Source organism: Gossypium arboreum, chromosome 1, assembly GCF_025698485.1.
Source record: "Gossypium arboreum isolate Shixiya-1 chromosome 1, ASM2569848v2, whole genome shotgun sequence".
NCBI lineage: Eukaryota > Viridiplantae > Streptophyta > Magnoliopsida > Malvales > Malvaceae > Gossypium > Gossypium arboreum.
The window spans coordinates 44212158-44225468 of NC_069070.1; the positions used below are offsets into that span (position 1 = coordinate 44212158).

General features: G+C 32.3%; 1 long non-coding RNA gene across 2 annotated transcripts; it reads left to right on the top strand.

The window, feature by feature from the left end:
* The first annotated feature begins 8084 nt into the window (after positions 1-8084).
* LOC128279392 (uncharacterized) lies at positions 8085-12019 on the top strand. Of its 2 annotated transcripts, XR_008269503.1 has the most exons (4): positions 8085-8225; positions 8388-8444; positions 8972-9040; positions 11680-12019. It is a non-coding gene; the product is annotated as an uncharacterized LOC128279392 (long non-coding RNA). The 2 variants fall into 2 exon arrangements; XR_008269508.1 differs by lacking the exon at positions 8972-9040.
* The last annotated feature ends 1292 nt before the right edge of the window (positions 12020-13311 follow it).

The window sequence follows — 13311 nt, forward strand, 5'->3', positions numbered from 1 at the left end:
ATGTATATTTTAAGTTGTAAGTTTGAAATCTACCTAGCCATGGTTCAAATTTTGTTATTTGATGGAGATGATATTCGGCCATGAATGTTACATTCTTGGTTGGTATTTTGATGTCTTTGGTGATGAGGTATGAAGATGGTTGATTTTGAGTGTTTAATAAAAAGGATACATGAATTGTTGTTAAATAATGGTCGAATGTAGCATGATTAAAGATGTGAATAAATTGAAGTTAAGGAGGTTGTCAATGAAAAATATGAGTTGGATGAGCATGCATGTGCATTAGATGCTAAGGGGAAAAATCGGCTAACATGTTGTGTGTATTATGGCCGAATGTGAACTTTGACAATATTGAGTAATGTTTGTGCTTTAAAATGATGAAATAGAGATTATGCTTAAGTGAATTTATAGGTATGTGATGATTGATTTGTGATATGCATGTTTAAATAACATGCATGCAAGGTATGTGTGAAAAAAAAAGTGATTTGGTAATAAATCTGCTTGGGACAGCAGCAGTAACGTGATTTTGGAAAATCACTATAAATTGTGGGAGATGATTTAGAAGCATAATAAATTATGTAATTAAAGATTAATGAGTCTAGTTTCTTATAAAAGAAATCCTGTAAGCAAAAGAATTTCCGATAATAAGATATTTGAAGTGATGTGGAACAGGGTCAGAATGACTTCTAGATCCTCTATTCTGTTTTTATAAAATCATTATAAATTGTAAAAAAATGTTTATAAGATGAAGTTTATATTTTTAGACTCCTTAATGAGTCTAGTTTCAAATGAAATAAACGGGAACATAATTTGAATTCTGTACAATGAGAAATTCGATTCGTAGTGAAGAGTGGTCAGATTAGTCAAACAGTAAAACAGGGGAAACTTCAAGAAAAATCTGGTATTGATTGGCCAAACCAAAAATTCTGAAAATTTTATGGATAGAAGATATATGAGTATATTTTCAGGGAAAATTAACAGAAATTTATTTGGAGTTTATTATCTCCAGTTATAAATGATTTAGTGACTGTTGCTTAGGAAGACAACTTACAGTGAAATTATGATTATGTGGTAAATATTGACAAAAATTTGTTAATGAGTTGCTTATTGATTTCTTATAAACTTACTATGATCTATATGTGTGAAATTCGAATATATATATTATATATTCTGAAAGTGATGCTTGAATAGTCGAATAATGACTAAGTTTAAAATTGTTGAATTTAAGCTCAAGAGCATAGAGGGGCAAATTCGGATAAGGGAAAAGAGAAAGTAATTGAATAGCCGTTGTAATCGTTCGACAACATTCGAGGTAAGTTCTTAAGTGTTTAAGCTTGATTCCTTTTTATATGCCTAAGAGTTAAATTAATATGGCAAAGAGAATGTAAATTTTATTTAGTTAATATGCCGAATATGAGATGATTTAAGGCTATAAGCCGATTATGGCTATTATGCTTAAGCTGAATTGGATTTGGAAATTTGATGCACTAAATGAGTGTTACAATGAACAAACTATGCCGTATATGTGCTGGTAGAGATATCACGATTTGTGATTATTAAATATCTAAAGGAAACCATGATGTGTATAAAATTATTATTATTAGTCCTTTGTGGTAGCCGAACGTGGCTTGGTACTAAAGTGATTAAATATGAACTTCGATGAGGTAACTGTTAGTGATCGATGATATAAGTTATGCATTATAATATATATTCGAGCTTCAAACCTAGCAGGTGTAATGCCGGTGAAATGACATCTGACTTAAAGGCCTAGCAGGCTTATGGCCGGTGATGAAATCAGGTTATTACCTAGCAGGCAAATTGTCGGTAAACTATTAAAAGTGTGGTGCTATAAAACTATGGGCTAATACTATATGTGGATTAGATTACGTAAAGTAAATTATTCAGGTACGAACAACCTAATTAAGTACATGTGAATTAAATGAATTTGATGATTGATGTGAATCGAACATATAAGAAATGGTTTCATGTTTATGTTCAACTATGAGACCTTGTGTTAAATCGACAATCGATTTCGTTCAATACATTAAGTTGGTCAGGTATGCGATATGTACTTATGCATGTTAAATCGATTGGAATTGAATCATGAATGTGAATTGAGAAGCATAGGTAAAAATGCCTATGTCATATATGTGAGTAAGGATAAAATCATCGTAAATTATCGATAAGGATGGGCTATGTGCAGAACCATCTTATAATTGCTAATTTGAATAGTTGTGTGCAAATCAGTGAGCAAGATGTATTGTATTGAGATGATGCTTCAGTGAAAATATACATATGTTCTTTGTGTTGAATGAATATTAAATTAAAGTTATGAGCCGTATGTGACTAGCATATCTAGTCGAATGTGATACTATCAAATGATGTACTAAGATATGTGTTCCAATGTGGAAATTAAACCCTATGTGGTTGAAAGGATGAAAATCTTTGTTCATAGATATGTGTTTCAGTTATACATGATTGAAGTGTAAGTTATGAAAGTGGGAAAGAACAGGTGAATTGACTATCAAAATCTGATATTCGGGCTTCGGGCCTAGCAGGCTATAATGCCGGTGAAATGATATCGGGCTTTAAGCCTAGCAGGCTATAATGCCGGTGAAATGAAATGTTATGTGAGTTCGGTGTTCCTTGTAAGATAGGGATTTAGTCGAATGTTAAAGATGAAATGATAGTGTATTATATCATGCTTATATGGCCTAATGGTAAGTATAACATATTGGTAAATATGCAATGTGCTTTTATAATCGATTGATAAGTTTGAAATGAATGTGAGTGAAATGTTATACATAAGCTATCAAATGCTAAGTGTGAAAATGAGATGAAAGAAAAGTGTTTGAGATGTGTTAATATATGATTAAATATGCATGATATTTGATGTGTATCTGGGCTTAAAGACCCGCAGGCTTCGTGCTGGTATTATATCCGGGTTAAATCTCGCAGGCTTCGTCTTTGGTAATATATCCGGTTAAATCCGCAAGCTTCGTCTTTGGTATTATATCCGGTTAAATCCCGCAGCTTCGTCTTTGGTAACATATCCGAGTTAAATCCCGCAGCTTCATCTTTGGTATTATATCCGGTTAAATCCGCAGCTTCGTCTTGGTATTATATCCGAGTTAAATCCGCAGCCTAATAATTGGTATTATATTCAGGCCTTGAGCCTAGCAGGCTATTATGCCGGTGAGATACTATTCGGGCCTTTGAGCCTAGCAGGCTATAATACCGGTGACATGATATCGAGCCTCGAGCCTAGCAGGCGAAATGCCGGTGAATGAATAAAAGTGTAAGGTTAAGGCACCTCGTGTTAGATTGACAAATGAATACATTCAATACGTTAAGAGGGCCAGGTACGCATTATGTACTCATATGTGAGTTTGATTTGAATTGAATCATAAGTGTGATGTGATACATATGTGAATAAATGTTATAACTATATCTATGATCATGATACACCTGGTCAGGGTGAAAGTATGTGAAAGTATTTGATTTAATTATGTTATATGAATTCAGATTAAGTGTGATAAGAATGCTGAATGTGCATTATGTGCTTGTGTATATTCGGCCAGATGGCAATATACCTAGAATATAGCCTCTTGAGAAATTGAAAAATCGAAGTATAACTGCGTTTATTTGTTTGCATTGCTTAAAACTTACTAAGCTTATAAAAGCTTACTCCGCTGTTACATTCCTCTATTTTATAGATTGTTGACTCCAGTTACCTGCTCGGGTTGGAGTTCGCCGAAGATATTATCACATTGTAGAGCTCACGCTATTGGTGTAAGTAAATCCTAGTATTTCGAGTCTATGGCATGTATAGGGTTTTACTGTTGAGTATGTGATATTATAATTTAGCCAAAGGTGTTGGCTTGTATTGATAAAGTGTTTTGTCCATGTGAATTGGCCTATGTTGGCTAGTGATGTTTTGGGCCTCGTAAGCCCATATATGGGACAGATTACATATGAAAAGAAAAGTTTTAAATTGACTAAAATTTTTTGGCACGGTTTTTGTGTGATTGGCTGAGTTTAAGTCGGGTAACACCTCGAACCCTGTTCCAGCAAGGGATACGGGTGAGGGGTGTTACAATTTGAATGTGACTTGGATGAAAAATGGTATTGTTTATTTGTTGTATAATCATACTTAGCCAAAGACAATGTTGAGCCATCGAGAGGGAAAGGAAAAATGAAAGCTATCGATGAGTGACGCGAGAATTTAGTTTGTACTTTTATAATTCAAGATTAATATATTTGTTTGCATATTTATGAAAATTGCATGACTAAGTATCGAGGTGACTATATAATTGTATGAATTTATTCATTGTGATTGATATTGATATCGAGATATTGCACTAAATTGAACAAAATAGAAAGTAGCATCATTTAATTAATGCTTGATATGTGATATGAAAATAGATTGAAACATGTTATGTGATATGAGAAAAATGTGAATTGATAATGAATTGAAATGAGAATATGAAATTGAATGAGAAATGATATATATATTGGATTGTATAATGAAAATTGAATCATTGGCACCCTATTAATTATTCAAGAAGAGTCAGATATAGTTGACATACCATAGGATAGATTGAGTATAGGTTACTTCGACTATATGTCAATTAGCGTTGGGCAAAATTTATTTACTTCGAATGTTCCGATGAGCCACTAAGTGCCAAATTGGTGTGTTGGCTGGAATCCGTGTACTTGTTCGAGTCTGATTCAAGTTAATAGAGAATATAAACTGTGAGCCCTCCTCTGACCCAAACTCTGTGCCCAAGCTATAGGATGCTACATTCATTGTCAGAGCAACTACGATTAATCAAATAACATACAAGCATTAATTCATATTATCAAGTGTTAATCAAGTTCAAAATATGTTAAATAATCATTTCCAGGTCTTAATCGATCTTACTAAAGCTCAATACCATCCCAAGATCGAATTAGGACTAAACTTAAAATTTTCAAAATGTGAGAAGAGGGTATTGTGATATCCAAGGCTTGATACCACGATCTCAAAGACAGTAGCTAAACATCAAATCTGTCATGTGGGTATCATGATATCTAGGGCTTGGTATCGCAATCTCGAAGACAGTAGCTAAACTTCCTGACCTGAGGATCAAATTAAAAAGTTTACAAAATATGACAAGTGAGTACTGCGATATCCAAAGTGTGATATCGCGGTACTAGAAATAGTCCACTAAATCCCTATTTTAGGTAAAATACCAATTGGTACATATTCTAAAGCTTTCCTCAAACCTACACATTTAACTCTCACTTCACCATTTTAACTTCAATCAACCATACCAAAAACATGCTAAAACAGACCATTAAATCATTTTTAATCAACTAATTAATTATAGTTTCATTTTAGCAAAAATTATACCATTTTAAATTGTTCAACTATAAATTTTCATCTAACCAACTAACTATTCAACAATCAACTTCTCATCTTTGCAATTTATGTTCAACCATGCTCATTTAAGTGTTATACATAACTTAATCACAAGATCAAACATTATAAAGGTTGCAAGCTAAAATTTATCATTTCAAATTAACATATCCAAACACCTATTTACATGCCACAAAATCAGATGCTAAAACGATTGAAAAGTTACCGAATCAATAACGGGATAGTGTGAGCTTCTCGACGATCTAATAGACATGTTCCACAAGTTGGTAATCTACAAGGAAAAGGAAATAATAACATAAGTATAAACAATGCTTGGTAAGTTCATAGGTGTTTAAACAATAAACATACATCATCTTACAATTAAACATAATAAACTAATTAACTTGACAAAGTTTGCCTAACATGACAAGTCACAAAAACAATGAGAGCATAACATATAATCAACCATAATGTCATCTAGACATATACCAATTCAATTCATTTTCAAATTAATATATTAATATCATGCTCTTATTTAATTTCACATTTATTCATTCAAACATCAATCTCATGTTAATTTATTTCAAATTTTCCTTTTTATTAGATACTTAGCCCGATGAACTCTAGTAAATGGATTTGGTTATACATGTCTCTCCGGCAGGATAATTGCTCATCTAAGCTAAATACATATTGGTGTTAGGTTACCAGTCCTGGATAAAACTTTAATGACACATTCAATCGCTTGGCCAGGCTGAAAATAAAAATGTAAGGTTATCAGTCCAGGCTAATCCTTTCAAGTAACATCAAGTTACTAGTCCAGGCTAAACTTGTGTCACATGTATCTTTGAGTCTGCAAAAAATGCCGGATCTCAGTAATCATCAGTAATCAATCTGTACAAGTGTGTAAACAACCTTTGCTAAGTCCACCCGAGCATTTTCAACACATAAATACATATCTTTACAATTTAGTCCAATTCTCACCTTTTGTACCAAATCGCAAACAATTCAAATTTAACCAAACACACACATATTTGTAATTAAAAAAAATAAAAATTTAAATAGAATTATACCCTATAATATACCTGTAAAAACAAAAATAAACAAGACTTTAAGAACTAATCAACAATTTTTGCTTTTCCTCGATTATCTTTGGTTTAATTCAATTATCGATCTATAAAATAATTTGGTTCAATTTGTCAATACCAAACATTTTATAACATTCCATAATATGCATGAACTACTTTAATTTTATTTTTTAATGCCCCTAAAGCTTTTCATTTTATTCAATTTAGTCCCTAAAACAAAAATATCAATATTTTTTAAAATTTTGAGCTTCGATTTTGAAACTGATATAAATTACATTCATTTAGGACCCTCTAATATCAATAATTAAAAAAATCACATCAAATATTCAAATTTTACACTTTAGTCTTTTTTGACAAAACTAGCAATTCAAACTTTACAATCTAGTCCTTTTTTCACATTTAAGCTTGAAATCTATCAATTTAATAGCAATTTTTTCAAGAAATCATCAATGGAAAATTTCAAAAACTTTAGCAATTTTATGAATTGGTACATGAGCTAGCTAAATCAAGCTCTCATCACCTCAAAAACAGAAAAGTTACAAGAAAATGAATTGATTGAACTCACCAATTTGATGGTCAAAAGTTTGAAGTTTTGAAAACCTTACTTTTTTGTTTCGGTTGAAGAAGATGAAGAGAATAAATGTTTATTTTTCTTTTAATTTTTACATATATACTTATAATTAACTTAATTCAATCAAAATTAATTTGACTAATCATTTCTTAATTAAGCCTTAAGCCTAATTAACCAAAATGAGTGGATTTCCTTATCATGGACCACCATTTGGCCATTTACAATTGGGCTAATTGCTTAATTGGTCCTTTGACTATTTAAAAAATCTATACCTATAAACTTTTAAAATTTAGTCTATCTACCTTAATTAACTATCACTTTAACAAAATTGAGGAACCAAAATTTAATAAACTTTACTACTAACCTTGTATTACAAGCTCAAACTACGAAAATGGGTTTCGAAACTACTATTTTTGACACCACTAAAATTGGGTTGTACAAAAGTAGTACTACAAGTACATATATGTGATATATGATTATCGATAGCATGTGAATGACCATGTGAACTGGTTATACGAGCCTAAGGGCTTATGTGGAAAAATAACGAATTAATTTATTCGATTCAAAAATGAAATGTTGATACGATCAAATAATATGAATTTAAGAGAAATGTAAACATTATTGATAATAATATGTAGTATGATATGTTCATTTAGATTTGTTAAATGAGGCAATGCATGAATTGATCAATATGAAATAATTTGGTACACTTAACTGGCAATATGCATAATTGATATGTTTATTGAAATTGGCATGGATGATATATGTCACGCCCGAATTTCTTTAAACCTGGAAATTAGGAACAATTTGGGGATTTAATTGAATAAGATAGTAAGCTAGCGGTATCCACTGAAAGATCAAGAAAAGTTAGAAACATAATGGAGCATGGTTGAAATTGAAATCTGGTTCAGTTAGATAAGAACTAGTCGATTCCTTAGTGAGGGGCAAAATGATTGTTAATGAATGGTTATTAAACAGTCGAAAATAATACGGGAAAGGCTATAAATAGCCGGGGGAAATGACTTCTAGAAGAGGATTAATCTTAATTTTGTTTCATTTTTTCCCTTCTTCATCTTTCAGGTTGCTCCAGGGAAACAATGACTATGGAAAGCTCTGGATAGGGCGATCATCATGAGGTTTAAGCTAGAAAAGTAGGGAACCCAGTAAGCTGGTAAGGTTCTAAATCCTTTGGTGTACATAAGATTTAGAAAAAAAAAGTTAAAAAGTTTTCAGAACCATTTTAAGGGTTCTGCATGTTTTTTTGAAAATTAGGGGTTTAAGTTGAAAATGTTGAGTTTAACCCATGATTTTGGTTATAATTCTTACCTGTCAGGAGAATTGAAGCTCTGGCATTTGGATGAGCTAAGTTGATAAAGTGAGGAAGCATCAGGTGAGTCTCTATACTCATTCTATTGGATGCTGTGTGTTTATCATGAACATGTGTTATTCCAAACTAAGTTTTGTGGTGATGCATGACCTCTATTGCTTGAGAATGCTTGCTGCATAAGGCTAGATAAGTTATGAGTATCTTCAAATTTGAGTTTTTTATAAAATGATAAAGGCATTAAATTAATACTTGCTCCTATGTCACATAGGGCCTTACTAAAATAAATGTCCCCTATCTCTATAGGAATTGTAAAACTCCCCAAGTCTTTTAATTTTGGGGGGTATTTATTTTTTAATGATTGCACTATAAGATGCGACTAGATTAAATTGCTCCATTATTTTAACTTTCCTACACCTAGCCAATATTTCCATTAAATATTTAGCATACTTACGAACTTTTTTCGATTAATTCTATGAGAGGAAAATTAACGTTTAGTGATTTAACTATGTTTAGAAAACTTATGAACTTTGCTTCATCCTGTTTTTGCCTGTATTCTAACTATGAGGGGAATGGTACCTTTGTAAGGACAGGTTCTATGTTCTGCTCAACTGCCGGTTCAACTAGCTTTTTTGGTTATGGTTCAGCATCACCGTTTTAAGGTATTTTGTGTTGAAGATCTTTGGCATCCTCCTTATCTTTCTCTTGAGTCGGGTTATTTGGGCACTTAGTACTTTACCCAAACGAAGAGTGCAATTGGCTTTACTTGCTCCTTCCCTTCTCTTCGAAGATTATTTTCAGTGTTGCTCGAGATACAGGTGCCAATTTCTTTTTATGTCTCCCATCATGCTCATGAGATTGCTTATTCGAAATTGGCATTGCTCCACAACTCACCATGCCACCACCTTGCACCACTATCGATAATACCATCTTCTTCTTTTCATTTCTTTATTATTTTTCTTTTATAATCTCCTCCCTTTCTCAAGTGTCGCAATATCTTTTGTTCTCCTTCTCCATCGAACTCTCACCAAACCACTGCTGTCACCACCATCGCACCACCGTGCCACCACTAAAAGTAGTGATTCTTTCTCTCTTCTTCACTATTTTCCAATCTCTTCCATTTTTTATTATAAACAAAATCCTACCTCTCTTATATCATTTTATTTTATTTTAAGTTCATTATTACAAATTTTACTCATCAATCTCTCTTTTCTTGATAATAATTTCGAATCAAGACCTTGGTTATCCATCAATGTTTCCAATCTGATCGAGTTAGAGTAAGTATAAGTTGGTTGAATAAAAACCACCATTTCTTTCTTACACCTCTTTTGGCCGAATGTATTATGGGGATAAGATGTACTTTCCTTTAATTCTAAAACCTTGTACCTTATTCATTTTGATGAAGGGCCAATTTTTATCAATAGGGAACAACCCTAACTTGGGAAGTGAAAAAAAATGATTTCAAGCTAAACATAATAGCGTAAGTATGGGATGGAGATCTAGAATAATTCAATTATAATTGATAGAATACTTAAAAAATGACACTATAATGATAGACCATTATTTTACATTTAGATTAGTAATCTATTTGGTTAAGATCTGAGTGTGGGCATTCTTTCGAGTGATAATTTGGGTTGGATCTACTATCAGGTTTGGGTCTAACTTGATGCAAGTGATATATATTGTTAAAAATGCTTAAATAAAATATTATTATTTGATTGATGTTTAATGCGAATATGATAAGTATTCTAAAATAGGAGATTAAATCCGTTAAAACAAGCAACACAGGTAAGTGATCTCGTACCAACTATTTTGTGAAAGCATGTTGTATGGTTATGTTTGTTATTGATTTGAAAAACATGTTCTCATTTTCATCTTATGTGATAATATGACATATATGATCATTCATGATAGTTAAAATGTGATGTTTCGATACATCATGATAATATGTGATTTGCATGTCAAAACATGCCTATGTGATACCAAGTGTTAGATGATTGAATGAGCATGATCCACATGCCTAAAAGTGAAATTTTGCAACAAGTGAAAATATGTTTATTTTTTCCATATCACATGCACAGGAAGGGACATATGTAAGGAGGAAATACTGACAATTTATCTGCAATATTGAGAGCTTGTCTGCATTATTGGCAGTTTATCTGCATTATTGGTGGCTCGATCGCATTACCAATTACTTGTCTGCATTACTGGTGGCTTGTCCATAATTTGGAGTGTTTGGATGGATGAGTTCTGAGAACTCGATTTTGGAGTGTAGTGGTGATGGGTAGGATGGTTTAAAATAAATATGCATAAATGTTTTATAAAAAAAATAGCATTGCCACGATCATGTGCATAAAGAGAATTGATTATCTTGTATGATGATTTTATGCTTATTGATATTTTTTTTGTTAAAAGACTCACACTGGCCTTTAAAAGCTCACTCCTTTAGTTTCATGACCTTTTAGGTAATACATGGACTTAAGACTTGGATTCGACATTTGGTAGATCCTCTTGGATGGATTTTAATAATGGATTTATAAACTATTGGGTTGTTATTTTGAAATTTGGACATTTTATTGGGTTGTTTCTTTATTTTATGACTTTATATTGCCATGTGTGCATGCTTGATGAAATTTAAAATATTTTAAATTAATGGGTTTATTTAAATCACTTATGATTTTACTTGGTTTTAAATAAGATTGTAAATTTGTGATTTTTCTAAGTATTTTTAGAAGTTCGTTGCTAAAGAATTTAGATTGGTCGTCGTCCTTAACCCTTGGTCAACTTTCATCCTCGTGCTTCATGTTTGATTGAGCGAACAAAAGTTCCCCAGGCTCTAATTATTTCTCGTATAAAAGTATGTTGCGACACACCAAGTCCTATGTCACAAATTTGAAGGTAGTATGCTTTATCTTCAGGGTGTTTTTAGGGGTGTGTCACGACATCTTTAGGATTTTTCATGACACCAAAGGCATTCTTGAAATTCTTCTATTTTGCTCCTTATGTTGTGACATCCAGCTCTCTATGTTGCAACATAGCAACCAAAATCGAGTTAGCACGCCTTCTAATGGTCTCCTGCACACTCACAAAGTATATTAGCTTGCCCTTAGGCCTCATTCTGCTCCTAAGGTTAACAAAAGACTTAAAATACACATTCTATTGGATGTAACTAAAATTGTGAAAACATAAGTAAAAATTAAGCAAAATGCTTGTGTTCAAGCTCCTAAAGTGAGAAAACTAGTTTAATCCACTACACCAAATTACGAAAAATCAACTCACCTATTCCTCTCTTACTTCGAAGGTAAGTGGATTGCACGGAAAGCAGTGATGAGGCAAGAGATCCAAGAAAGGATAAACTCAGGATAGGTACCAACGAACCTGGGACCAAAGGAAATGTGGATAACTGCTTTGGATTAGTGATACATGCCATTCTTCTGAGACTCAATTTTCCTTATGTTTATTTTATTTGCAAACCAATAAAGCTATGTGAAATATTGGTTTGTTTGATTACATTAATTTTCTTTCAGTATGAATGTAACATCCCGAATTAGAGCCTAGTCAGAACAGTGGTTTCGAGACCACAAATTCAATGTAATAAAATTTATTTTTATTATATTTTTATGATCTACTATTTCACGGGATGATTTCGTGAAAATTTCGTTCGAAAATTTCGATGTTTGGGCACTCAATTTGGTTAAAAGGGCCAAATTGTAAAAAATGCAAAAGTTGAGTTCTACATGTTAAAGGTGTTCAATTGTTATGAGTTTTTAAATTGGAGGTCCTTAAATGTTAATTAGACCATTAGTTAATTTTTGGACAAAAATAGACATGAAATGGGTGAAATAGAATATTTTTAAGTTAGGGTCATTTTGGTCTTTTGATAATTACAATAATGAGGGAAAATAAGCCAAATTCATTCCCATCTTCTTCATCCAGCCGAAAATACCATGGAAGCCATGGCTAGGGTTTGGTTCAAGCTTCCAAGCTTATTTGTAAGTGATCCCGAGCCCCGTTTTTAATGTTCTTTACATTTTTGAAGTCCCAGTAAACTTGATTTACCTATTTCTACCATTATTTTGAGCTAGGGTTTATGTTTAAAAACTTACCCATGAGTGACATGTTGGTATTTTGAGGTTTAATGGTAGATTATGCATGTTTATGGTTAGAGGAACGACTTTTACTATGTGATTTTCAATGAAAACGTCTGAAAGGACCATTTTGTAAAAGTTATAAAATTGGTCATAAAAGGGTGATTTAGTGGAAATTAGAGGCTGCTATAGCTATGAAAATGATTTAGCTAGGCTTAAAATGCAAGGAAATTGAATAAAAATCATTTTACGAGCCTAGGGGAAAAAGTGTAAATATGATAAAGTTTAGGGGCAAAAACTTAATTTTTCCATAATATGATTTTTGTGTCACAATGAATAATGTGACTAATAATTAAGCTAAATGCTATATTTTAGATCAAGGAAAATGAGATTCGGGCTTAAAACGGGAAGGTACGAGATTATGGACTAAAATAGAATAATTAGTCGTGCTCGGATTCGAGGAGTGTTCATATGATAATAATGGTAATAATGAAATGACATACTTGAATTATAATTATATTATTGTCTCTTAAATTGAATGATTTGTAGTACAGATGTATACGACGAGATTTCGACAAGTAAGTTGTGTGTAAGTAATTCAATAATATTGTGATCATTATGTGTTTAATGTTTGACATTGTATGATACATGTATGTATGACCTAATGAAATTGGCTTGTGTTGATTCAATGAAATTTTGGAGATAGCCTTGTATCTCGGAAGCCCCGAGTGACCGAAGGAATACTTAGGACTTGGATATCATGACACTGTGATTAATGATATTTGTGCCTGTGTAAGACCATGTCTGGGACATGGCATCGGTGATGATATGTGTGCTAGTATAAG